This window comes from Petromyzon marinus, chromosome 72 (genome assembly GCF_048934315.1).
Source record: "Petromyzon marinus isolate PM22_M1 ecotype Great Lakes invasive population chromosome 72, UKy_Petmar_22M1.pri1.0, whole genome shotgun sequence".
In the NCBI taxonomy this organism is placed as follows: Eukaryota; Metazoa; Chordata; class Hyperoartia; order Petromyzontiformes; family Petromyzontidae; genus Petromyzon; species Petromyzon marinus.
In genome coordinates this window covers 6,124,665-6,152,371 of record NC_133738.1, presented here as the reverse complement: position 1 = coordinate 6,152,371, position 27,707 = coordinate 6,124,665, and the positions used below count along the sequence as shown (strand labels likewise).

Genomic DNA, 27,707 nt, shown 5'->3' with positions numbered 1-27,707 from the left:
TTGGCAACTCGAACCTTCAGCTCCCTCCACAGATTTTCTATGGGATTAAGGTCTGGAGACTGGCTAGGCCACTCCAGGACCTTAATGTGCTTCTTCTTGAGCCACTCCTTTGTTGCCTTGGCCGTTTGTTTTGGGTCATTGTCATGCTGGAATCCCCTGCCTTCGTTGGACACGTTCCGATGTCCCATGTGGGGAGTTGTCTTCCCATTCGGGTTTGCCGGGCCCTGCTCTTGTAATGGTTGCAGCCGGGTCGGCTGTTTTTTTTCACAGGGGGGGGGTGATGTAGAGTAGGAGTTAGTGACGTCATGTCACGCTCGCCCTCTGGTTTTGATAACGTCACAGATGGTGACGTTATGCACAGGGGGCGGGACGGTGACGTCATGTCCCCCTGGGGGATTTAAGCCGGAACCCGTCACGGGTTCAGGGTCATCTGGAGAATCCGGGAACGTGTATTGCACAGTCGGGACCCAGGGTATAGGGAAATTGGCACCAGGCTAGTGTAGCCTGTGGGTGCTAGGGACTTCTCCAGTACTTTTCCCCTGGGGGAGCGATGGGATCCCGGGGTAGGGGGAAATTGACACCAGGCTAGGGTAGCCTACGGGTGTGCTAGGGAATCCCCAGTACCTTTTCCCTGGGGTGTCGAGTGTAGGCAGTGAGTGTACAGTACACGGAGTCGTGTGCAAAGAGAGGTCTTTAATAAAGCAACTGGCGTAAGCCCTTAAAGAAACTGGCGCAAGCCCTAACATGAAGATTTGCCTCCGAGTCATCATTTACTCCACAACACATGTACACAGTAAACCATTTGCCCATCGTGGCTCGGGGTTACATTGTTTTTTGGGGGGAAATAGCCACGAACGGAAAAATGCGTGATCCGCAAACTCAAATGGGAAAGCCAGGATACAACACTCCCCCCACCTTTGTATTATGTTCCCCTACATCAACCTCAACACATTAAACTGGACGTATTCTGAATGTAAAATATGAAATGTTACATTGTTGAGTATAGCTTGTACAAGAAGTGCAGGGAACGAAATCAATTGATGTAGTGTGCAACACTGTATAGTACAGTATGTGTACAGTGTGGGTTACTGTGCGAGGACTGAACCTCTTCGCCTCCTCACTGGAGGCTGGGGACACCACGTGACCTGTGACCCACGAAGGGTTGCTTGGGAAAAAAGACGGTAGACAAGATGGGAAATTAGATGGGAGACAAGACAGATATGAGATGGGAAACGAGACTGGAGACAAGACGGATATCAGATGGAAGAAAAAATGGGAGACAAGACGGAGACAAGATGAGAGACGAGATCGGAGACAAGATGCTGCTCACCCAGAGCTCTGATAGTTCTGACAGTGGCATTGTCTTTGTGAGCGCCTTTTGGCGTCCTCTGATCCAACACTGTTTGAGACTAGGCTCTAAATAAAGTTCACTCTGGTGTGGACCAATCAGTTTCAAACACAATGCATCATATACTATCAGAGTATCAGAGCATGTAATGTTTATTTTTTGCATGTTCACCACAAGTATATGTGGTTAATGCAGAAATGATTCCTTGCAAAAAGTTTTAGTTTGGTCTTTTAACATCTTAACACCTTTTATATTGCAACATAGGGTAAAACGTATTCTCATATTTACGTCATTTCTTACATTTCACCTCCCGTTTCTGCTCCCAGCAATCCCTAGGATTTAGGCAAAGAAGCGTGAGAGGAGGACTGAGACGGGGAAAAAGAGATGGGGTGACGATGACATTGAGACCACAATCCTGTGAGCTGCAGCAGCGGCCCCCGCACGATTGCAGTTGTTCCCTGTGCAGCACACGATGTTTCCTGCTGTTGCGGTTAAACCCAGGAGCTTCATTTGATATTCCAGATAGGCCTTGTTCACAGCAGCATTCTGGCAGTTCTGTTGACTGCTGCACGCATAGCCGGTGCCCGTCTTAGTGCCTTCTAAAATAGAAATAAGTAATATTAATAAAAACTTTTTAAAAACACGCTTTAATGAAATGTACCGTACTAGCAATGGAAGAACTCCACGACTCCAGGAAGTGGCCCCGAAGCTTGCCATAACGTAAGGGACCGTGATGATTTTCAGCCAACGTTAGTTGACCGTGGACAATTAGACCCAAGCCGAAAACAACATAATAAAAAGTAATGTTTTAAAATATATATTTTTATGATAGAATATAGTATTGTCATCAGTTTGACATAAGTATACCAAGTTTGCAGTCGATACTACATTGGGAAGTGGGTAAAAATTGAGTTACAAGATTTGAGAATACAACAGACAGAGGAGTGAGTTAAATCAAAGCGCGTAAAAAAGAGACATTTAAGTAAATCTCTTGTCATCACACGCGGAGGTCTATTGACTGTCAGACGAACGCTTCATCAAAACACCGCCACCTCTCAAGGTCATGTTATGCAACAATCCACCCTGCACGTGAGCAGATCTCATCGCTTCGTCTGCTCTGTGTACATCCTCACAAACAAGTTCGTTCCTTGGCTGCCACTCGGTTTTTCTCGACCGCCACCCAGCTTCTCTGTTGCTGCTCAAGGCCACTTGTGTCCCCATGTCTCTAACCTGCAGTCTGTTCTCTAATCCACGCACGTGCCTCTTTCTGAGTCTCGGTGCAATTGCAAGCAATGCATCTCTCCACGCTTAAATGCGAAATTTCGAGTCGTCATTCTTTGCTTAGAAAAGCAAGTGGGCTTGGCCAGGACACGTCGTGGTTTTAAAGGAGTGATGGGCGATGGTCGAGGACAATGGAGTGGCAGTCAAGAGATGGAACGCGTTCACCAAGTGGAGCGACATGATCTGAGCATGTTCAGGCGCTCGGTGGATTATTGTAACGTAAAATCACCAGAGATAGGCAGCCGGTTTGGAGAGGCCATCATCCAGCAGCTGATTAAGATTGGTTGTTGATTAAATGTGCGGTTGTCTATGTTAAGACGTTTTCAAAATATAAACTTACCTATACTCTTTGGTTCTGTCGGTAAAGTCACGTAGTTATAAAATAAAATAAATCACGACGTTTCGGGCACTACACAAGCATCCATAATCAGGTGGAAAAGCATGGTCTGCTGCTGAGGCAGACTGTTTTAAAAGGTTTGAAATGGGTGGAGCTCAAGGGTAACAAAGTAGTGGCCGGGGCTAGTGATGTTAATGTGATACATTTGCAGGTAACTGTAAGATAGGAGAGCGGCCACTTCTTTATGACCCTTGAGCTACACCCATTTCAAACCTTTTAAAACAGTCTGCCTCAGCAGCAGACCATGCTTTCCCACCTGATTATGGACGCTTGTGTTGCGCCCGAAATGTCATGATTGATTTTATTTTATACCTACGTGACTTTACCGAAAGGACCAAAGAGTATGGATTCCTGCAGTCACGAAAGCTTCAAATCAAGAATAAACTTACCTGTGATTTTAAAAGTGACACAAGCATCCATTCCTGCTTGGCAAGTAATCGGTGTTTCTGGCAGTCCAAAATCATTGCTGCCGAAATAGCACGAGCTAGCAGCTGTAGAAATAAAACAAACACAGTGTGAGGATATATTCTTGGTTCTTTCGGTAAAGTCACGTCATGGATGACTGCTTGTGTTGCAGTCGAAACGTCGTGAGAATTTTAAAATAATATATTTTATTGTTTCCCTTTAACGTGACTTTACCGAAAGAGCCAAGAATATGAATCACTGCAGTCACGAAAGCTTTAAATCACAGTGTGAGGGATTATTGTATTTATACATGGTGTTGTATATAGGCCCATTTTCCATCTTAATATTAACAAGTAATTTTCCGATACATAGATACATATTTCTATTGTTTAAAAAAAATGAATAAAAACAACACCAACCCAGGCCCTCAGCATGGTATGTGGAGGTCATGAAAAGCCATTTACCATGACCTACTGACACGATTTTGACAGTTACAAACTCCCAGGGTCAAAGGAACAGACAGAGTGCAGAGCAGCGAATTGCAAGAGACTGACGTAAACACAAAGCCAGGGTCACTGAGAGTTTGCGCTAGCCGCAGACAGCCAAGCCAAACAGCCAACCATTTATCCTGCATTACTATTAAAGTAACGTAAAGTTCGAAATTCAACAACAGGAATAGGCTAAATTATCGACCCTCACGCTCACTCCAATTGGCAACCAGGCCACAAGCTACATCATTGAACCATCACCCATCTATTAATTCAATATGAAATGTTATTTCCATGTTTTAATAATTTCTATACAACTTGACCCGAAGCATATGACAATCAGAATTTTCCTAAGTCAAAATGAATGCTCTAACCTCCAGATATAAGCTAATAATAAGCAGAGTTAATATAAGGTTAGAGAGGAAAAAAAACAAGCGCACAGCAAAACTGCAACGTGAACTAAAGAGCCTGGCAACAACGGGCAGGTAAGGAGAGTGGGGGCAAAGGGTGGCGGACCCCCACGCGAGCAGAAATAAAGGCGGCGGGAAGAGATGCTTGGAGTGCCAGCATGTCAGCGAAAACACCAGGCAAAGTTAATAAACAAAAATTCACAATACATTATTTCATACATAACATTCATGTTGGCACTATTTATCGTAAACTATACTCCGCTGACACAACCTTGTTAAACATAAACTACATGACTTAAGCGATGTTAAACCCAGGGTCAGAGAGAGAAAGAGATCCCGGCCGTCTTTGTCTCCCCACAGCGCGGGGTAGGAGTGTGTATACGCTTGGGAAAACACCTTCCCTTGACATGAGTCAAACACCACAACGGAAAGCTGACACAGACCTTGGGTTACATACCAAATCATAACTGTGGAATGGTGGTGAATTGAAATGTTAACCTAAAACTTTTTAACCATTCCCTCGTGTGTCGGGGACATGATGCAGGGAGGGAAGCTTGCCCTCCCTCTCGCACCGGCAGACAGAGGCAGACAGAGAGACGCCTCCTTCGAGACATTTGTAATGTCTGTTTTACTTTTTGGTGTTTTATGGAAAGGGGAGGACAACAGAATATGCCGTAAATGACGCACACAAGGACACACACTGACACACGGACAGACACACACATACGGACAGATCATGACACGGCAAAAATCGGAAGAAGCTCCTCTCTTGTGGGGAGGGTCCAAGTGAAGGGATTTTTGGCATAAAAGAGAACGCTACAACATTGGAAGTCAGTTCCGGAACTCAGCTGAGTTTGGTCGGCTCACTGGAGCCGGCCCATCGGGGCTCAACTCATCGGAGCTCTATTTAAAGCTTTCGTGACTGCAAGGATTCATCTTCTTTGGTTCTTTCGGTAAAGTCACGTAGAATGAGAATAAAATAATAAAATAAAATAATACAATTCTCACGACGTTTCGGCCACAACACAAGTGGCCCTCATCAGGTGAAGGGACGAGACTGTTTCGAGGACAGCGCTGGAGCGAACACAGCCAAGCTCAGACCGTGACCTTTAAGCTGTGTGAGAAGAAGCAGAGCGCCTTGACAAAGGAATTAGCATAAAAATTAGCATTTAATTAGCGGACTTAGCATGATGAACGGTGTAGAGGGGGTGAACATGTGCAGACCGGCGAGGGGGGCAGGGGGAGTTTACATATTGATGGTGTGAAAAGGGAATTTAAGCTGCTGCGAAAGTTTGGGATACAACTACTTGAAAAAATATACTGTACCATTGAAAATTAGTTTAATGTTTGGTTCGGATAATTTAGCATTGAAATAGCTGCGTGATTAGCTTGTGACTGGTCACAGAAATGGCTATGTTAAAGTCAAAGCCTACACATCCACAGAGGCACCTAGTACAAATCAAACAGGAGAATTTAGCATTGAAATAACTGAGGGATTAGCTCGTGACTGGTCACAGAAATAGCTATGCCAAAGTCAAAGCCCACACATCCACAGAGGCACCCAGTACATGGACGCCAAAGGGGCTGCAACAACTCAACAACTCGACTATCATATACTAAACCGATGTGAAAAAACCCAAGTCTAAATTACATCAATATAATAAATGTACTCAATATATTCTTCAATAAGCTGAGCTATTAACAGAGCTCGGCTCCCCATCTCATCTGCAGGCGGGCAAGACCCACTTGACAGCTCAACTCGCCCCTGCGTGGGTCGGCCTCTGCCGACGCGGAGGTCTCTGCCGCCCGCCGGGGTGGCGAGGGTCGCTGTTTAGCGACGAGGCTACGAACGTGCATTGCCAGCGCTGATTGCGCAACCGGGTCACTCAACACCACCGTGCATGCTGCGAGCGAGCTGTGGGTGCCATCTACCGACCGAGTTCCGCAACTGCAACAGCGTGTCAACTGGTCATCCGAACCAGTTCACCACGGTGACAGATAAATCGACTGATACGTATGATGCGCACCGCCCCCTCACCACACGACAACCAGGCGTCTGTTTTGACGTAAAGAATCAACTCCGAACACTGACTATTCAAAATAACTTATATCAGGAACAAGGACAATCCCAAAACGAGAAGCATCTAAACGTGAAGGCATCGCTACAGATCGGGTGATAATAGTTTGTCGTTTTACAAGTTTAATCATTTCCTCCTTAATATTTAGTGGGCTGTACTCTTAATCGCATAAATTCCCAACAGATCCATCAATACGAAATGATTCTTGACACCTTCTTCCGCAGAGCCACGCTCACGTGGGGAATGATGTGTCCAACGAGATCCTTATCAGGCAATCTGGTCCACAATTAATTAAACTTGGTATAAGATAAAGATCTTGGGGGAAAAAGCGCACCCCATCGCCTGCCCTTACTACAAGCCATTTCTATAGTCATATAATCTTGCCGATGGATCTATTGAGATTTGTGCCTTTGAGAATAACTGTTTTTGATTATATTTTTCGTATGAATATCGCCGTATAATCTTTAAAGTACCTTTCGTTTACAATCGCTGCATGTACTCGCGTACTCTACAGAATACTCAACTGTTCCATGACCCAATGTGCTACCAACGTGATAAGGGTTGCATATGATCAATAAGGAGTGCGGTACTGCGTGAACAATTCAAGTATAATCATTTATTATAAAGTTAAGGTTTTTGTTAGAATAGCTTGCAAGCATGTTTTAATGACTCTCTCGCTAACAACAATTGCGTTATGCGGGGGGGAAATATCAAAGTGAAACCACACTGTCGTGATGATACTGTATTGATACCGTGTTGAAGTTGCGAGATTGAGAGTTCACATACTATATTAGAGTTAAGGTTTAATTAGAAAATAAATTGATTAATGCAGAAGTGGTCGTGTGATTCTTTCCTATAATTTTTGCATAAGGACTGTATCCTGCGACGAGATATGAACCTGGGGACCTAAAAGATAAACACACTAATCTACTCAATAAACTTTAAAGCGAGAATAATTGCATTACACTGATCGATAATACGAGGGGAGACAACGAAGCCGAGTTGACACTAGCATAACCGCATACGATTGATTGCATTATCGTCAACGAGGCGGGGCCTGATTATCATAAAGGTTATCATTAACATAACCACACCCACTCATACATTAATACGATTAGCTCCCGAATTAGCATAATTATACACATAATTACGCAAATTAACATAATTTCAGATAAATCATGCAGATTTCAAATTTCATTTAATTTTCATTATTTTCATCAAATTTTCACACACCACATATACAACAAAGTGGGGGCTCGTCCATGATCTCTCGCAGACAGTTTATGCTTAAATTGAGGAACGAATCACTGTTGTGTTAACCGAGGTATTGTGAACTAACATTGCCCTGTGACTGTAACGGGTGTAAAACAAACAAAAAAACGCACTCTGAAGGAAATACCAGGGTAGCAGTGTATAACAAAGACAGCTGGAGTAAGATTATTTGCTCGAGTTGAACCAACACATCCTGTGATACAAAGTTTTTATACACGCTCTGAGGTGAAATTCCAAAGTAACTCATGCTGCACATGAGATGTTAGAATTAAGATACAGTCTCTAAACTACACTACATAATAGAGAGATGGCACATGACCCGCAACATTCTGAGCAAGACACCCTAACACATAACATCGATACAGAGTGGACTTCTGAGGAGGAGATGGAATCTATGGAAAAACAACATCGTGAATATGTGTTAAAACGTACTGGACGGACTGCTAGAGAGCAGACAGAGCAGAGAGACATATGGGAGGGGAGACATATAGAAGATGTTAAGACACATAGAGGGAAACTACTTAAGGACGTGATGAAATGTAGCAAAGCCAAACGTGGCGTAAAAATTGCAGAAATAGTGAGGTTAGACTCATATCTCCTCACACAGACAGAGAAGGATTATGGAATGAGGAAAAATTTGAAAGGGAAAGAGAAGATAAACTGTCCCTAATGGAGGAGGTAGAGCAACTGCGCACTCTCATTAGAGAGAAAGAATCGGCGCTAATTGCACCAGCGGAACCCCCAGACGTTCGTTGATACACATAACACATACGGGAGCAACAGTTTACCAAACTTTGAGCCATGCGGACGTAGCCCAGGGCCAGATCCCCCAAAAAGTATCGCTACCATGCAAAGCAATTTTGACCAAGAAACCCCCTCGCAACTCGAGGGGAGGGAAGGAGAAATACGGATAAAAATAGGTAAACATGAGGCTGACCACCTCGAGGTTAGAGAGAGACCAAAACCCAAAATAAAATTGTCAGGATACTCAGTACAAATAGCACCGGCGGAGCTAGGGCAGAACGAGCGGCACATAGACAACTCACTAGAAAGACGCACGCTACGCCAGTACGACTGACATGCAGATGACAGCTCACTTGGTAGACACATTCCACGCAAGCACGACCGACGTGGAACCTACGGCAGGGATTACTCTCCAGAGAGGCGCACCTCACACAAACATGACCAATCAGATACAGATAGCTCAGACAGCTCACCAGAAAGACGCACGCTACCCAAGTACGACCGACATGATGCAGATGACAGAGACAGCTCACTTGGAAAACGCACCTCACACAAGCACGACCGACGTGGAACCTACGGCAGGGATCACTCTCCAGAGAGGCGCACATCACGCAAACATGACCAAGCAGATGCAGATAGCTCAAGACAGCTCACCAGAGGAACGCACCTCGCGAAAACATTACCAACATGGCACGGGTAAAAGGGACAACTCACCAGAGCGACGCACGACACGTAGTCACCAACGCAAAACCACCCCGCACCACAGATGACAAACACAGGAATCCCGACAACCATGAAGCACGAGACAAAACATAAACCACAGCACATCACCCAGCAGGCACCACACACACGTAGTAGACGGCGTGAAGGTCAATGGCAAAAACACTCACCACATAGACACCGTTCAAAGAGATCACGCACACCAACCCACAAGCACGAATCACAAGACCCGCATGCGAAAAACAAGGGACACAAGCCACGAGACAGATACGAATCCTCGGACAGAGGGAGATCACGACACAGACACGGGAAACATGACGGTAGTGATAGCGAAGGCAGGGACAGCTCGAGTGAGCGCTCCTCAGGAACAGACGCCACTGACGACGAACAACACACCTTTGACAGTAAAACCCTCAAACTAATGGACAAAGCGCTCGTGAGGGTTCCTTATTTCGATCCACACAATAAAAACAAGGATATGCATAACCACATAGCTACAGTAGGACAGGAGGCTAAGATCCGGGGTCTGGGTAAATCAACAGAAAAGGCATGTTTATTATCAAGGAGCCTACATGAATCCGCCAGACCATGGATAACGTCCCTGCTAAATAGGGTCAAGAGTGATTTCAAACAATTGAGCCGAGCAGTAGTTAAGAGGTTTGGGGAATACTCCACACTATCCGAAGGATTGCACGCAGCAAAATTGTTGACTCAGTGTGCAGACGAAGACCCACGAGATTATATCCTATGCCTCAAGAGAGCATATTACGCAGGTGACGTGGACAACGCCCAGGAAGAAGGGGAAATATTAAAAGTTATGTTCTTCGAATCACTAAGACATGAAATAATGAGAATAGTAGGAATGATGCTAGACCCCGAGATTGCCTCCTTATGCCAGATTGAAAGCAAGGCCCACACGGCCTGGGTGAACGGATGGAGAACCACTAGCATAGCCAAAACACACATCACCAAAGACAAAGAACGTCTCAATCTGGAGGGAAGCGAATTTCCAGGAAATAATAACAGCACCACACGGAACGGACATGAAACCCCCCAGAGAGAAGCGAGGCCAGAGAAACTTGGCACTCACAGCCGCCACAGCCCTGGAATACAGAGGAGGGCGGATCTTGGAACTATGGAGGAGGGAGAGCGAGTGACGGGCCATACCTACCCCGCGAAGGCCGACGCCCACCGAACCAATCACCATATCGTCTCCCACTGCCACCTCCGCTAGCAATAGGGCATAGACCACAATCAGCCAACAGGAGTCGATACGCTCACTACATTCTGATGGAAAGAGAACACCAAGAGAGTATGAAGACTCCCATGCAAACAGCAAAGGCAAGAATACCAACAGAACACACACAGGAAGAGGATGCACCCAACGCAAAGATAGCCCAAGTGAACAAAAGAAACTCGAGAATCCCCAAAGCAGTCACCGAAGTGGTACCAGAGGGTAAAGGGTACCATCTGGGGGAATTAATTCCCATAGGACCGGTTGGACGAGTCCACGTGGAAATAATACTGCAAGACACCCTGACCAGCCAGGGCCTTTGTGATACGGGAGCAGAAATATCCATGATATCCAGCGACCTATTTGATGAACTCCAGACTGCCCTCCAGAGGAAGAATGAAACATTACAGATGATGCCAAGTAGGCTCACCTACTCAGGATGCGAAGAGACCCACATCCGACCATTGGGCAAGGTCATGATGAAGCTCACATTCAACGAAATCAACATGAGCCATCCACTATATGTCGTACAGAACCCAGGATAAGAGCTGATCATTGGGATCGAACTACTGAATCGCCTTAAACCCATTATGAGCCTTGAATCCCGACAAATATGGGCACAGTCAATGCCGGAGCAGCATAAGGATCCAGAAGATGAAGAAGTTAGACTCTACGGGAATTCAAATGATAACACAAGAACTCAACCACCTGTCACAGACAATCAAGAACGAAACCAAGCGTCCAGCAGGAATATGGACCACTCAACTACTGACCAACAGACTGGGAAAGGACCTTGAGGAAACCGACCTACAACCAGTAGTTCCCAAGGACTGTCCCCTCATGGAGTACATACCGCCCACTAGTGGCCAAACAGGTGAACAGGGGACGGGTGAAGGAGAACCCAAGGCCGGAAGCATATTCCCCTCGGGTGAGGCAAAGGTAATTCAGCCGATTTAACACAAAGGAAACATGAAACTGAGCAACCAGGAATTACGGAAGCCTTAGACCCAGACCAAGGGAAAAGAGTCTCCACAATAGAAAAACAAATGGAACAACAAATTGAAGCGGCAGACACCCTTAAGAATGACACTCAACGAAACAAGCTCCGACAACAGCTCCAGAAATACCACTTCCTGTTCTCAGAAGACTCCTATGATTGCGGCAAAACCGACCTACATGTGGTATCTATTCCCACACTGGAGGGAGCACCAGCAGTATACGTAAAACAATACAAGATTCCACTGGCTGCTTATGAATCAATCCAAGAAACCTTGGGAAACCTACTCAAAAAGAATATCATTCGGAAATGCAACTCAACCTACAACTCACCAATTTGGCCTGTTCTAAAACCCACGGGCAAGTGGCGACTCACCATCGACTATAGGCAACTCAACAAAACGGTTCCCCTATCTCGATGGCCAATGGCAGAAATCGATCAGAATCTCAACCAAATGAAAGGCACAAAAATACTCACCACAATGGACCTATCAAATGGCTTCTGGACCATGCCCGTGAAAGAAGCGGATCAATACAAGTTGGCATTTACATTCAACGGGATATAGTATACTCAAACTCACCTGCAGACTTTAACATATTCCTACACAAGGCAATGGGCGACACAAAAGAGCGAGGTACCATCATCTATGTCGACGACATACTGGTCAAAGATTCCTCATGGGAAGAACACCTCGAGAGCCTCCAGCATACCCTCGAGCAGTTAAAAGAAGCAGGCGCAAAGATATCAATACAAAAGGAACAGTGGGCACGAAAAAGGGTGGACTACCTCGGGCTCCAGATCGGCACTGAGGGAATGTTACCCCAAACGAAAAGACTTGAAGCCCTCCTCGCACTCAAATCGCCCAGCACAGTCACGACCCTTCTGAGCTTTAGGGATTTGCAACTACCTTCGACAGTTCGTGGATGACTATGCAGGGATCGCTCGACCCTTAGTCAAACTACTACAAAAAGACGAACCATGGGAATGGGGACAGGAACAGGAAGCCACAGTGGAAGAATTAAAACGACAGATCACAGGGGCATCCTGCCTAGCATATCCAGAGAAAGGAAAAAAATAATACCTAGAAACAGCATACTCAGATCATAGTATCAGCTCGGTACTGTACCAGATACAGGAAGCAGAGAAACGAGTTATTGCCTACGCCAGCAAAGCCCTCCGGGGAGTGGAGACGAAGTTCTCCGAGTGTGAGAAGGCAATAGTTGGGAACATCTGGGCTATACAACATTTTCGAAACTTGTTGAACGGAGAGAAAATCATCCTAGAAACGAATCATGAATCCTTGGCGTACCTCAACAGTAAGAAGATTTGAGAAGGCCGTGTAACCAGCAGCCGAATAGCCAGCTGGGCACTGACACTCCAAGGCCTACCAATCACGTGAAATACGCAAAAAACAAGAAAAGTCCAATGGCCCAAGGTCTTGCCGATTTACATGATTGCACCCTAGACAGCGTAGAAGCAGGGGCCGAAAAGATACCTCCAGAGGACAACAGGCACCTGCCCTTCAGAAAGGAGACATGTGCCGACCTACCAATGGTGTACATCTATGGATGCTCCAAAACGAAGGAGAACAAACTCCACGCTGGATCAGGAGTCATTTGGAAAACTGGCCCACTCACAGGGATTCAAGGAGGGTTTCAGCTGGGATCAAAATCAAACCAGTATGCAGAGTTGGTCAGGGTACACATCGCTGTCCAAATGGCATCTGATAACCAAATACAGACCATGGTGGTGTGCACCGATTCCAACTACGTACAGCACATCTTCCTGCACCACCTACCCATATGGAAAAAAAGAACGATATGAAGAACCATAGGAATAAACCAGTTCACCATTGAGAACTGTTCGGGGCCATAGATAAGATGGTTCAGAACAAGGATATGAAGATATTTTGGAAGAAGGTCAAAGGTCACTCCAAGATACCTGGTCAAGAGAAAACTGGGAATGACCAGGCAGATGCCCGAGCAAAGGTAGGGAGCCTGGAAGGCACCCCGTGGAAGCTAGAAGACCAAACCGAAAGAGACAGACAACAAGAGTCGACGAACCAAGACCCCGTCATGACAGGACTGGTCACAAGAAGCAGGAAGAACCCTGCAGAAGCTGGAACCAGAGCCCAATTGAACAGTGCACAGCCTTCCGAAGACCTAGTTAGAATGCAACAAGAGGACGAAACACTAAAGGCACTAGCTGATCACATCCATGATCCAACAGGAAAACCAATCACTACCGACAATCTGAACGACAACAAAGAGCTCGAGACCATGCATAATCAAATCAAAAGGTTCTCAATGCGGAAAGGGCTACTGGTATATACGAACGAAAGAGACGGTAAAACTAGATGGGTAGTCCCCTCACAATATCGAGAAATAATGTTAAAACACGCCCACGACTAACCATGCAGCGGCCACCGATGCGAGATGAACACAGGACAGATGCTGCGGCAGGTGGCCTACTGGCCTAAAATGGGTGAAGACATACACAACCATGTGTCCAACTGCCTCGTGTGTTGTAAGTACCAGCCAACGGCCTCACAGCATAGGGCACCCCTACAGAGGAGGGGAACAGACTATCCTTGGTCCAACCTACAAATCGACTGGATAGGACCTGTCAACCGATCAACCAAAGGAAATGAGTACATGCTGACTGTGACCTGTGCATTCTCCAAATGGATAGAGGGTTTATCAGCACCCAACAACACCGCGGAGACGACAGCTGTTCTACTGATCAACCAAATATTCAGTAGGTGGGGCCTACCGTCAACAATTGATTCAGACAAAGGAAGCCACTTCACAGCCGAAGTCATCACGGAAGTAGGGAAGATGTTGGGAGTAAAAAGACAACTACATGATGCCATGGTATAACTGTTGGCACACTGGACTTGCAATCCAGAGGTCACCAGTTCCATTCAATCTCCCTGCACCGGTGCTCCATCGCCGCTGTAATCAAGTTTATTTTGTCTAACCAGTGAGAACTCATTGAGAGCAAGGGGGTATAATTTGCGTGAGTGATCTGGGTAACCAATAAGAAAAATCGTTACAATAAAGTACAGCAGCACCACAGCAAATATAAATCAGCTCAATAGCACGCATGTCAGTAAAAACGGGGTCCACCACAATGAGGCAAATAACAAGTCGCATGTAGCGGAGAGGTGGTGTAAGGTTTGGATCTTCGCATTTCTTCTTACAAATCAATTCGTCAGTGTGGGACAGTGAACCAAACACCCTTCACTCTCGGTGGGCTCCCAAGAGCTCCCTCGAGTGGAGTCTCGTTCCACCAGCAGTTTCGTGAGCAAGACAATGCAGAGATGCTGCACCTGTAAATGTTCCTTTAAAGTCATACATCTGGAGTTTGAAATTACAGGAACACCATGCCCAACGCGGCTCGATTGAACAACTGCTTTGGCTATATATGTACGGTTTAGCTCATGAGTTCTGCTTTCCAGTACATGCATGTGATGTTTTTGGTTCTACGCAGTTTAACACGGCTAACATTCACATCTCCGCTTCATAAAGTATTCCGAGAGAGTGCTGCCTCTGTTGGAAGGTAGGAATAAATCTACTTTGAGAACAATTGAATTACAATGTATGTTATGTTTTATTGTGATGATGTAACGCACTCACTCTTAGGCACAATGGCACATCGCAAATGTTAACACAAATTACCGCATGCATCTAGGCATCCAGTTGGCGACTCCTTAACGTTCAAGTAACTGATTTAGGGGCGAGTGTTGGGCAAGAGCGCCGCAGTTCGTGAAGAGTAATGGAGGCGGCGTTTTTTATCGAGATGATATTGACAAATAAAGAGTGTACACACACAAGAAATGGAGAAGAGACTTAGCATCCTTTAGTGCAATAACAAGGGTGGAAATTGTGAGGGTTGGGTCGGGGTTCCGCTTCAGAATTCGTGTAGAATTAGTTACACAATGAGGAAGGGGGTGATCAAATCGGCCCCAGGAATACAATCCTATTTTTTGCACAAAGTCCATTATGTTGTCGAAGGCGGATTAACGCAAAGCGACATTTTCCAGGGACGTAACCACCTCGCGTTTGGCGAGGTCTGCCCGTACGTGGAAAGTTTTGCTCACCTGACGTTTGGCGATTGCAGTTGTTCCCTGTGCAGCACACTATGTTCCCTGCTGTTGCGGTTAAACCTAGGAGCTGCATTTGACCTTCGAGATAGGCCTTGTTCACAGCGGTATTCTGGCAGTTCTGTTGACTGGTGCACGCATATCCAGTGCCCGTTGTAGCGCCAGCTAAAATAGAAAAAAAGAGAAATTTAACAATCTCTTGTCATCGCACGCAGAGGTCTATAGACTGTCAGATGAACTCTTCATCAAAACACCGCCACCTCTCAAGGTTGTGTTATGCAACAATCCACCCTGCACGTGAGCAGATCTCATCGCTCCATCTGCTCTGTGTACATCCTCACAAACAAGTTCGTTCCTTGGCTGCCACTCGGTTTTTCTCGACCGCCTCTGTTGCTGCCGAAGGCCATTTGTGTCCTAATGTCTCCAACCTGCAGTCTGTTCTCTAATCCACGCACGTGCCTCTTTCTGGGTCTCGGTGCAATTGCAAGCAATGCATCTCTCCACGCTTAAATGCGCAATTTCTAGTCGTCATTCTTTGCTTAGAAAAGCAAGTGGGCTTGGCCAGGACAAGTCGTGGTTTTAAAGGAGTGATGGGGGATGGTCGAGGACAATGGAGTGGCAGCCAAGGGATGGAAGACGTCCACGAAGTGGAGCGACATGATCTGAGCATGTTGAAGTGCTCGGTGGATATTTGTAACGCAAAATCACCAGAGATAGGCAGCCGGTTTGGAGAGGCCGTCATCCAGCAGTTAATTAAGATTGGTTGTTGATTAAATGCGCGGTTGTCTCTGTTAAGACGTTTTCAAAATTTCAACTTACCTGTGATTTAAAAGTGACACAAGCATCCATTCCTGCTGCGCAAGTCGTCGGTGTTTCTTGCTGTCCAAAATCATTGCTGCCAACATAGCACGAGCTAGCAGCTGTAGAAATAAATCAAACACAGTGTTAGGGATTATTGTATTTATGCATGGGATGATGCCATGGTGCAACGGTTGGCACACTGGACTTACAATCCAGGGGTCACCACTTCCATTCAATCTCCCTGCACCGGTGCTCCATCGCCGCTGTAATCAAGTTTATTTTGTCTAACCAGTGAGAACTCGTTGAGAGCAAGGGGATATAATTTGCGTGAGTGATCTGGGTAACCAATAAGAAAAATCGTTACAATAAAGTACAGCAGCACCCCAGCAAATATAAATCAGCTCAATAGCATGCATGCCAGTAAAAAGGGGGTCCACCACAAGTTTCATGCAGCGGGGAGGAGGATTATGGTTTCTATATGCACATTTATTCGTCCCAATCAATTATTCAATGTGGGGGAGTAAAACAAACACCCTCCAATCTCGAGGGGCTTCCAAGAGCTCCCTCAAGTGGAGTCTTGTTCCACCAGCAGTAACGAAAGCAAGGCACCAGCAAAGCTGGTTGAACTCGATAGTTTAGACAGGACTCTCCTACAATCTCATTTAATGTTTACACAAAAAATGTCCCCTTCTGATTGGAACCACGTTGACAACATGACTACTGCCTCTGCTGATGCACTGTCAGTCAAATGCAAAGCTAACCTGATCGCTAAATTCAACCTCCTATCAAAGAAGAACCCAGAACCACACATCACAAAACTGGATGTTAACAAAGTCGTTATTAATCAGAGTAACATCCAGATTTCGGACAATCTGAAAACAGTATTGGCTAAAGGACTAAATTACGCTGTCACCCCTAACATATAACAGTAGAGGATATCATCTCTCATGTCGATGTAGCCCTCAAAGGCATAGGACACATCCAAGCAGACGTTGCGAGAGCTGAAATAGCCACTATTCTTAAGAATGCTAAGAAACCCATTAGCAACATTAGCAAAAACGAACGCTCTGAACTCGCTAATTTTAAAAAGAGGGATGATATAGTCATCCTCTCGGCCGACAAAGGCAATGCCACTGTCATTATGGATAAAAACTCATACAACAACAAAATCCAGGACTTACTCAATGATGGGAGTTACTCAAAAATTAAAAGTGATCCTACTAACAGCCTAACGATAAAAACCAACAAGATAATCACTAGTTCGACTTCCCTAATCGAACCATCCAAACTTCCTCCTTAAAACCCTCGGCTGCAAGACCTCCCAGATTCTATGGTCTTCCCAAGATCCATAAAGAAGGTACCCCACTGCGACCCATCGTGTCCACTATCAACTCCCCTACCTACAAACTAGTCCGTTTTTTATCGGACACTCTGCTTCCCTTCACTGGCAAGACCACCTCAGCAGTACTTAACTCAACCCAATTGGTTTCTATGGTCAAGGACACTGTACTGTCTTCTGACGATATCCTCGTCAGCTTTGTAGTATCTCTGTTTACCAAGGTCCCAGTGCCTGACACCATAACAACAATTGAAGATTTGGTCCAACATGGACTGAACCCTAATGTACCTGTGCTGGTTAGGCATTGCCTCACCAACACTTACTTTACCTGGAATGGTACCTTCTACAAACAAAATGAGCGTACCCCTATGGGCTCCCCCTTGTCACCAGTGATAGCCAATGTTTTCATGGAGAAATTTGAATCAGACACCATCCAGACATCCACCCTTCGCCCTTCCCTATGGAAGAGATATGTGGATGACACTTTCGTCATCTGGCCACATGGCCTCCCAGCATTGAACCATTTCCTAAACCACATTAATTCCAGACACCCATCCATCAAATTCACCATTTAAGTGGAGACAGATGGCAAGCTGCCATTCTTGGATGTTCTGTTTGAGAGGAGGGCCGATGGCTCTTTGGGACATTCTGTTTACAGGAAGTCCACCCATACACGTAAACAGAACATGCCAATTCGTCACTTGTACAGCACACCAGTGTGTTGGAGAGCCAAGCCACAACATTTACAAACCGAGTATGACTTTTTGCCAGTAATTACTATTTTCATCGGGCGACAGCCAGATTTGTGGAGAAGTCTTACTGTTTCGTTCCTTATATAGAGGCCTAGATGTGTTGACCACCCTTCTGCGCCCTTGCACAATGATGTGGGGGGGGGGGGGGATTACCGAGGTAATTATGCATATGCATCATGCGAGCCCTTTAAACTTTTCCTTCCTGTCTATTGTGTTTATTAAAATAGCCCTCAGTTTAACACGTAGGCTTTCGCGACCAATGTTATTCATAATAAAGGTTTTTGGGTTAGATCGCGTTTATTTATAAATGTGTCGTAACCCTCCACCACCCGACACGGCCAATCAGCAAAAAAAGTGTCACGTTGACAAAAGACAAATAATTCACTACTTCAGCCCACCGGTGTGTTGAAGAGTTAATCCACATTTACAGTTTGAGTACGACGTTTCGCTGGTAAATACATCCAGCATCATCGGGCAATTCGCCAGAATGGTAAAGCCCTCGCTTGCTATATAAAAACCGGGAGCAAGCGAGGGCTTTACCATTCTGGCGAATTGCCCGATGATGCTGGATGTATTTACCAGCGAAACGTCGTACTCAAACTGTAAATGTGGATTAACTCTTCAACACACTGGTGGGCTGAAGTAGTGAATTATTTGTCTTTTGTCAACGTGACACTTTTTTTTGTTTTGCTGATTGGCCGTGTCGGGTGGTGGAGGGTTACGACACATTTATAAATAAACGCGATCTAACCCAAAAACCTTTATTATAAAATAGCCCTACCAACGGTAATCCCTATTGAAGTACGCTGCCCTTTGTAGGCATGCATTTAAACAATGTATTATTTGATGATTCGCTTCCACGCAGCACTAAGACGGTAGCTATCCGAACGGTTAAAGTTCTTTTGATTTCTTTCAATTTCGATAGATTCTCTAATTAGTCTTGGCCAGTAGTTGCTAGTTTTGCACAAAACTTCAACATGATAAAAATCAATTGAGTGTCCTTGTTGGCATGCGTGTTCTGTTACTTCTGCAAATGCAAGATGTACGTTGCCTCAATAATCCCCCCCTCCCCCCCCCCCATCATTGTGCAAGGGCGCAGAAGGGTAGTCAACACATCTAGGCCTCTATATAAGGAATTAAACAGTAAGACTTCTCCACAAATCTGGCTGTCGCCTGATGAAGCTACCTGTAATTACTGGCGAAACGTACTCAGTGTGTAAATGTTGTGGCTTGGCTCTCCAACACACTAGTGTGCTGTACTAGTGACGAATTAGCATGTTCTGTTCATGCGACAACCCTTACTGGTTGGCTGTGTCGGCTTTTAACGACACATTTAGATATTTATGTGATCCAACCCCAAAACCTCTATTAAACATGCTCTGATGGTATATGCTATTGTCTTTGAAACCTATTCTTATTTTCATACCTTGTTGAAACTTGGGGACAAAAAAATTCCTACGATACAAAAAGCCACTCACCTCCTCTCTCGTGCATCATGAACAGAGCGAAGACCGCCAGCAAACGACCCGCGGCACCGTCCATTTCTTTGTTACGGCACTGGGATTAGAAAAAAAATGAGGGGTCAACCGGGTTTCCACTTTCGACGCGAGTCAACATTATGAAATCATCGAGAGTCGCCGTGGGAATAAATCCATGCGAGTTTGCAGGGTTTCTCCTGCGTAAAGCTACGCATCTGTGCTGGCGTGGGTCTCTGTGTGAATCAATGGGTTTCTGAATGTCTACGGATTACTATGTAAAGTAAATTAATGTATACTCTATGCTTTGTTCTGTAAAGCCACGTAGGTAGAAACATAAAATAAGACAAAAATAATATATTACGTCGTTTCGATTGCAACACAAGCGGTCGTCCTGAGGCGGAAAAAATGATCCAGCAGTTGAACTGCTGAACAAGCAAAAGAGCTGTTACAACAAGAGGTATTCATGTGGTGATGGGCACGCAAGCGGGGTCTGAGCTGGAAAGGGATTCATCCCCAGATGCAAGCACGTCAGTTGTGTAAATGGGGGAGATTAGGGAAAGATAGATTAGCATGAAATGAGCTTCCGTCACCGCATAAGAGTATCATTCCCGCATATGCGCACAACAGCAGTGTTAATGGGAGATTAGCACTATGTTGATGGGAGATATTAGGCAGGGAGTTTAAGGGGATTAGTAAGTTAATGTCACGTCTATGTGTAACACAAGCTGCGGCGCTGCGTACTGTGCTGTGAGGCAAGCGTGTCCATGCAAGAGAACCACCGTAACGGTAGTCGCGCCAGTGAGACACACAGCCCATCACACAGCCAGAACCATCGATACATCGAGGCTAAGGGAGCAGAGGTGGCCATGTTAGTGAGACCCCAGCCCGTTAATGGAGAGGCACCTAACAGGGCAATGCAACTAAGAGAGACGGAGATAACAGCCAAACGGTAGGGAAGAATGGAAGCACCACAGCAAGATACGACTTTGCTTGGTTAATAACGTCCTTCCAATGATTGCTCAGCTCATATCCATCTTCTCGGTTGAAATTGTCTGTGTTTATATATCTGGATGGATTCATGGACAAATCTTTGATGGTAGCCCGAAGGTTTGCAGAGTACCTTTGTCTCGGAAAAAAACAATATCGTGCGAGCCCACTACGTTATAACAAGGAACAGCCATTGTAGAGGTATTGGTTCTGCCGTGTTTCAAATCTGCCTTGTGTTCGCTAACACAGTCCGAGACATGTCGTTTCGTTTGCCCAATGTAACTGCTGCTGCAGACGCAACTTAGTTTGTAGACACCAGGGTATTGCATGTCAGGAATGACATCCTTCACAGATGGGATCAAATCACGAATTCTGTGTACTTATTGAATCGGACCTGCATCTTGTGTTTGTTTTAAGATTTTGGAAATCTTTTTGGTAACACCTGCTATGTATGGCAAGGTGATGGTTTTGATTGGGTCCCCAGATGGTTGTCTCCCCATGGTTGGGGCTACAGCTTTGCGGATTGTGCTGTCTGAGTATCCATTCATCTTGAGGGCTTGGTGTACGTGCTCCAGTTCACTGGCTAGGTGGCACTGGTCGGAGATGCAGCGGGCCCTATGGTGTATTGTTTTGATGAGGGAGTTCTTCTGGGCCGAATGTTGGTGGGAGTCAGGCTTTAGATAGGAATCCGTGTGGGTGGCTTTCCTGTAGATGGAATGTCCCAACGAGCCATCAGGCCTCTTCTCGATCAAAACATCCAGGAATAGTAGCTTGCCATCATTTGACACTTCCATGGTGAATTTGATGGATGGATGTATAGAATTTATGTGGTTGAAAAAATGGTTCAGTGCTGGCTGGCCAGATGACGAAACTGTCATCTACGTATCTCTTCCACAGGGAAGGACGTAGGGTGGATGTCAGGATGGCATCTGTTTCAAATATCTCGATGAAAACATTCGCTACCACTGGTGATAAGGGAGAACCCATAGGGGTACCTTCATTTTGTTTGTAGAATGTACCATTCCAGAGTAAGTGTTGGTAAGGAAGTACCTCAAAGTTACTTCCACTTGTACCTATGACTGAATTTGTCTCAAGCTCAGTCTATGCCAATCTATGCGCCTCTGTGTGGTGAGTCTATGGGTCTCTGTGTGGTGAGTCTATGGGTGTCTGTGTTGATGAGTCTATGGGTCTCTGCGTGATGAGTCTAGGATTCTCTGTGTGATGATTCTATGGCTATGTGTGATGAGTCTATGAGTCTATTCGTGATGAGTTTGTGGGTCTCTATTTGTGTGTGTATGTGTAGGGGGACTGTATAATAGAAGGTTCTGGAAGGTCGAGTTGAGATAGTTGAAAACAGGTGGCAATAAGGCACTGTCACACGTGTGATAATTAAGTTGGGGGCTCACTGTCCGATGGGGGTGTGGTCGAGCGGGTATAAAATGGGGAGTGAGGCCCGCGGTCTCCGCGCTTGCTCACAGACTAATCGACGACCAGAGGTGGACGACATCGGGGCCAACTATTCGAGATCAACAGTGCAAACCACCGGGGCTGAAGATAGCCATAATCAGTGTAGCAGTAGTTATGATCAAACTTTAAAAACGTTTGGAGAAATAAAGCTCAACTCCCCTGAAAATGGATATCTCCATGGAGCTTCTTTACATACATGTAAAGACTTGGATGACGAAGTAGTAAGAGCCAATTTTATTTGGACACTGCCACATTAAAAGAACCCTAGGCTTTGTGCTCGTCTTCCAGCTTGTATCTTCCTACAAACGTCTCCACTCCTCGTGTTATTCCCCTTACATATTCCTCAGCCCCCTTTCTCAAACCCTATTGTCCTCGTTTTTTACCTTTAGCCAATCCCTGTTCTTCCCCTCTAACAAAGTCTGTTTTCCAATTTCTCATTCAAACCTTATACCGTCAATCCCTTTAAGAGTCTGTGTCCCGACCAATCACCGTGGAGGCCTCTTTCTTCCAATCGGAGAATGTTGTTTATTTTCAAATTGACGTTAGGCTGCATATTGGCTTGGGGTAATTTATCGGTCATTACATCTGTATGCATGATGAACTTAATTCACACTTTGCGAAGCCAACCTTCCCATCTCCGCTCTGATGTGTAACCGAAGGCTACTCTAGAGTCCAATATTGGTACACACACAATATAAAGAACGATCGTTTGATCGATTTCCATCACATCCACAGCGGACCAAACGTTGCAAGCCACCGGTGATCCGGGGACCCAACACGTTGAGAACCACTGGTCTAGCACAATAAGGAAAGAGTTTGTTTTCTTTCCCAACAGGCGGTCTAAAAAAACACAAGCACCACAGTAGCTCAAAGGTAAGAGGATTGTGTTGACAGAAGTAGAAGAACAATTAGGTAAGAAAACAAGTTTTCCAATGCACACACTTATTGGCATTCAAAAACAGAAAATAAATTCCTTTGACCCCAGAATTAATCCTATTTGATGTGCTGAATAACAGTGGGTAGTTTCATTTTCTTTATGCAAGCCACCAACTTTTAATCAGCACATCAAATCTGATTGGCTCTGGGGGTCAGGATAATTTATTTTCTACTTATGAATGCAAAAAGGGTGTGCATTGAAAAAAGTTATTCTTACCGGACTTACGTGAATGTTAATCTTGTCAAAAGAATTTGTATAGGTACATATCAAAACATCTAATATATTTTAAATAGTGAAATAAAAAAGCCAATGATGGGCGGAACCTGTACTGGTTCTTTAAATAAAATATTGAATTGTCACACGAGACGACGAGTCTGTATGAAATGTTAACTTGTTAGGCATCGTAGATTCCATTATATTAAAGCTTCGAAAATTTGAAAGAATATAAACAGACAACAGTGCAAGTTGAAGAGACGTGTGTAAAATAGAAGCGAGTGATACGATGCTGAATATACAGTAGTTATCTCATCGATGATTTAAAAGCACTTTATATGAATTCTACATGGTGCATTAGTTATTGGCTGGTGGGGAAAAGGGGTGGCATTCCACTGTTGGGGAGAATAAGGGATGTTTAGGAAGGGTGATGATAGGGAAAGAGGGGGGTGAGGTTAGGAAAGGGGAAGGATGGTACTGGAGGGTGATGATAGGGAAAGGTAGCGCTGGCATGGTTAGGAGGATGGTTAAGGTTTTAAGGACGAGGCCAGGAAGAAGTAGAGGGATACCGTATTGAAAAAGAGACGAGTCTTAAGGGAGGAACGGAAACATGGTTCGTGAAGTTGCCCTTTTGATGTGCATTGGTAGTTTATTCCAATGGAGGGGAGCCAGAAGGGAAGAGGAGCGGAGATGTGACTGAGCGTCGGGGAGGTGAAGGCGTAGTAAAGCTGAAACCGGTTTAACTCATGGGTTGAACACGGAGACACGTTTTTCAACAACAAGAAAATGCAGCGCCTTCCATTTTTTTGCTTTAGCTTGCCGTTTTAAAAAAAGATACCCCCCAAATATAAAAAACCAGCCCACAATTGCATAGTCCTTCACAAGGGGATCGCCTTTCAAAAGGATTGCTTCAAGTCACGGTGATACTTTAAGATTTACTGGATAAATTTTTTTGCTTTGTTTGTTTTAAAACAGTTAATCCACACTTGCACAGGGCAGCTGTAAGATGTAAAATATGCGGAAAAGTACACCAATGAGGATATATATTTGTGTGCGCGTGCATGTGTGTGTGTCTGTGCATGCATGTGTGTATGTGTGTGTGTGGTGGTCTCCTTCTTTAAGAAGGGTGACCGTACAGACTCTAAGAACTAGAGGGGCATCCCACTCCTCAGTGTGACGGGAAAGGTCCTGGCAAGGATTATTCAACATCGCCTTGCTAGGCACGCTGAGGCTTGCGGAGCCCCAATGCAGTTTCAGGAAAGGGCTGTCCTGCATATATGCCATATTTTATGTCCGTCTGCTACAGCAGAGGTGTAGGGAATTCTAACAAGACCTACATCTCTGCTTTATTGACCTGGTCAAGGCCTATGATACCATCAGTTGGCCTGGACTCTGGGTTGTTCTTAGTGCTTTGAGTCCCTGACCCTCTGCTCACGATCATTAAGGACCTTCATGATGGTGAGCGGCCCGGGTAAAACTACGTGGCTGGGAGTCAGAGCCATTCCATGTACACCTTGGGGTGCGACAGGGATGTCCTCTGGCTCCCACATTATTTAACATCTATTTTGACCACGTAGTTCGTGAAGTCTTCAATAGGTGTACCGGGGGAATTCCCATTTGGTACAGATATAATGGGATGCTGATCGATGCCCGGGTGCGTCAAGGAATGGCTCCCTATTGGCCAACCACGTTATGTATGCCGATGACTTAGTAATTGCTGCTCATTCAGAGGAGTTGGAGACGCTGCTGCTGAAGCATGCCACGAAAAAGGTGGGGCCTTACCATCAGCCCCACCAAAACTAAGCACCTGCCTTGGTATTTTGTACCATCGGACACGCCACCCCCACAACTCCCCAATTGGTGATGGGCAGTTGTGGAGAGAGTGGAGAGTTTCCAATACCTTAGCAGTGTGCTCATGACCGGCTCCGGTTTAACAGCAGAGGTCTTACTCCGAATCAGTCGAGTAGCAATATCTTTTCATCAGTTGCACAACGCTGTGTGGAAGCTACCTGTTCTGTCGCTCCGCACGAAGCTTCAGGTCTTCTCGGCAACGGTCATTCCCTCCTTTCTCTACGCTTGCAAAACGTGCCGGCCTTTGTAGGTGCTCGCTACCACACTTGCCCCAACAGTCTGTTCAGGCTATACGGGGGGAATGTTTGTCTTTGAATCTTGGGTGGGGATCCAGCCCATAGCATCCAAATTCAGGAGCATTCGCTGGAAGGTGGCGTCGCGAAACAGGCATCAGACAATTGCCCCATGAACCTCACCTGTGGTGGCTAGTAGATATTTACTATTGCGTCTGGTATGCAGCTCAAGCAAGTGGCTAATATCATCATCACGTGGATATTTATAGCAGCAGGAAAATTCTATGAACGCGTGATGATGTTGATTCTTAAAGTGGAGGGTAAAAATCGGAGGTCCCGGAGAAAATTCAACGTGACCACGTGGAGAGAGAGACATGCAAACTACAAATATACAACACGCATTGTCAGGGTCGGGATAAAATCCACGACCTCCTGTATACCAGGCGAGGGAGTGAACGCCTCCCAGGCCATCTAGATATCACACTTTGTTTTTTACATTATCACTGTGTAAGGAGGACGAGTGATGAAATCCGAATCTGTATTTAGACTGGACGAATTTTATGAGCTAATAAGCTCTTTTTTTTACTGACAGATGTCCAGTTTGGGCGGGTCAGCGAGTTACAAGAGCGTCTCCTTGTCGTCGAAGTTTTGGGGTTCTCGTTGAACACTCCCTTAACTTACTGAATAGAAGAAGTGGCAGATAGGCCTCCATCCACCGTTGTTCCAAATTCCCGAAATCGGGGAAATCGACGCCCGAATACGGTGCCGAATTGGTGTTGTTCACTTGTAAAAATATCAGCAATAGTCTTCTTTGTGTTAAAATAATTGAACGATTATTTCTGAAATAAATGTGAACTATTCTTGCATGCTGCTGAGGTGTATAACTGGTTCATCATAAACTAATCATAAGCTATGCATTAACTGTTCATTATAAACATTTCTTTATAAACTATTCATCATAAAATGAAACCATTAATCATAGACTAATCACAAACTATTCATCACAAATGATTCATAATAAACTGTTCTTAAAACTATTGTAGCACATTAACTGTTCCTGCAGGTGTATAACCGGTTCACCATGAACTCTCCAGGCTTCTACTTTATTATTTCTGCGAACATTTTTTAACAAAATCATTTTTTCAAAATACCACTATTTCAAATAAGATAGTTACTTATGACCCACCCTCTATAAATGTGTAGGGGACTGTATAGAGAAATTATTAAAAACACAGTGTTAAGAAGTTTGGGAAAAGGTGGCAGTTGGGGACTGTATAGATCATTAATTAATGCACTTGCGTTGAGTTGATTGGGAACAGGTGGCAGGTGGGGGACTGTATAGATAATTAATTAATACACTTGCGTTGAGATGATTGGGAACAGGTGGCAGTTGGGGGACTGTATAGATAAATAATTAATACACTTGCGTTGAGATGATTGGGAACAGGTGGCAGTTGGGGACGTTATAGCGAATTAATTAATACACTTGCGTTGAGATGATTGGGAGCAAGTGGCAGTTGGGGGACTGTATAGATAATTAATTAATTCACTTGCGTTGAGTTGATTGGGAACAAGTGGCAGTTGGAGACTGTATATATAATTATTTAATTCACTTGGGTTGAGATGATTGGGAACAAGTGGCAGTTGGAGACTGTATAGAGAATTAATTAATTAATTTGCGTTGAGATGGTTGGAAACAGGTGGTAGTAGGAGACTGTAATTATCTTGATAATTTCTTGTGACATTGAATTTTCTTACCAAATCTGACAACGAAAGTATACAGTCCCTGCCCTCCAATAAGGCAGCGGTAGTAATTTACGTACTCTTTGGTTCTTTCGGTAAAGTCATGTAGGTAGAAAACATGATAGATCATGACGTTTCAATCGCAACATAAGCAATCGTCATCAGGTGAGACAAATACAGCAGGAGACCTGCTGCTTCAGGAGTTCAACTGCTGCCTCAGCAGTTCTCCTGCTGTGCCCAGAGCGAGGTGATAATTTTTATCCCAGGAACGTGAAAATATTTTTCCCACCAGTTCTGTTATTTGTGGAACGCGGTTCTGCCCCAACATATACGGTGAGGTCTGCCCCTTATTTGTTCATTTTCGTGGTGGAGAGCGAAATTATTTCTGCTGATATCACTCCTGGCTGAAGATTATCCACGAGAGAGA

At 45.0% G+C, this 27,707-nt stretch overlaps 1 long non-coding RNA gene across 1 annotated transcript in view; it reads right to left on the bottom strand.

Annotated features, from left to right (window-relative positions):
- Window positions 1-673: 673 nt before the first annotated feature.
- The window catches only part of LOC116957345 (uncharacterized), a 183,877-nt gene continuing 156,843 nt past the window's right edge, over window positions 674-27,707 (bottom strand). The window contains exons 3-5 of the long non-coding RNA XR_012930570.1: window positions 15,477-15,644; window positions 3,416-3,517; window positions 674-1,947 (exon numbers count right to left, since the gene is read on the bottom strand). This is a non-coding gene — a long non-coding RNA (uncharacterized LOC116957345). The remainder of the gene's footprint in view (window positions 1,948-3,415; window positions 3,518-15,476; window positions 15,645-27,707) is intronic.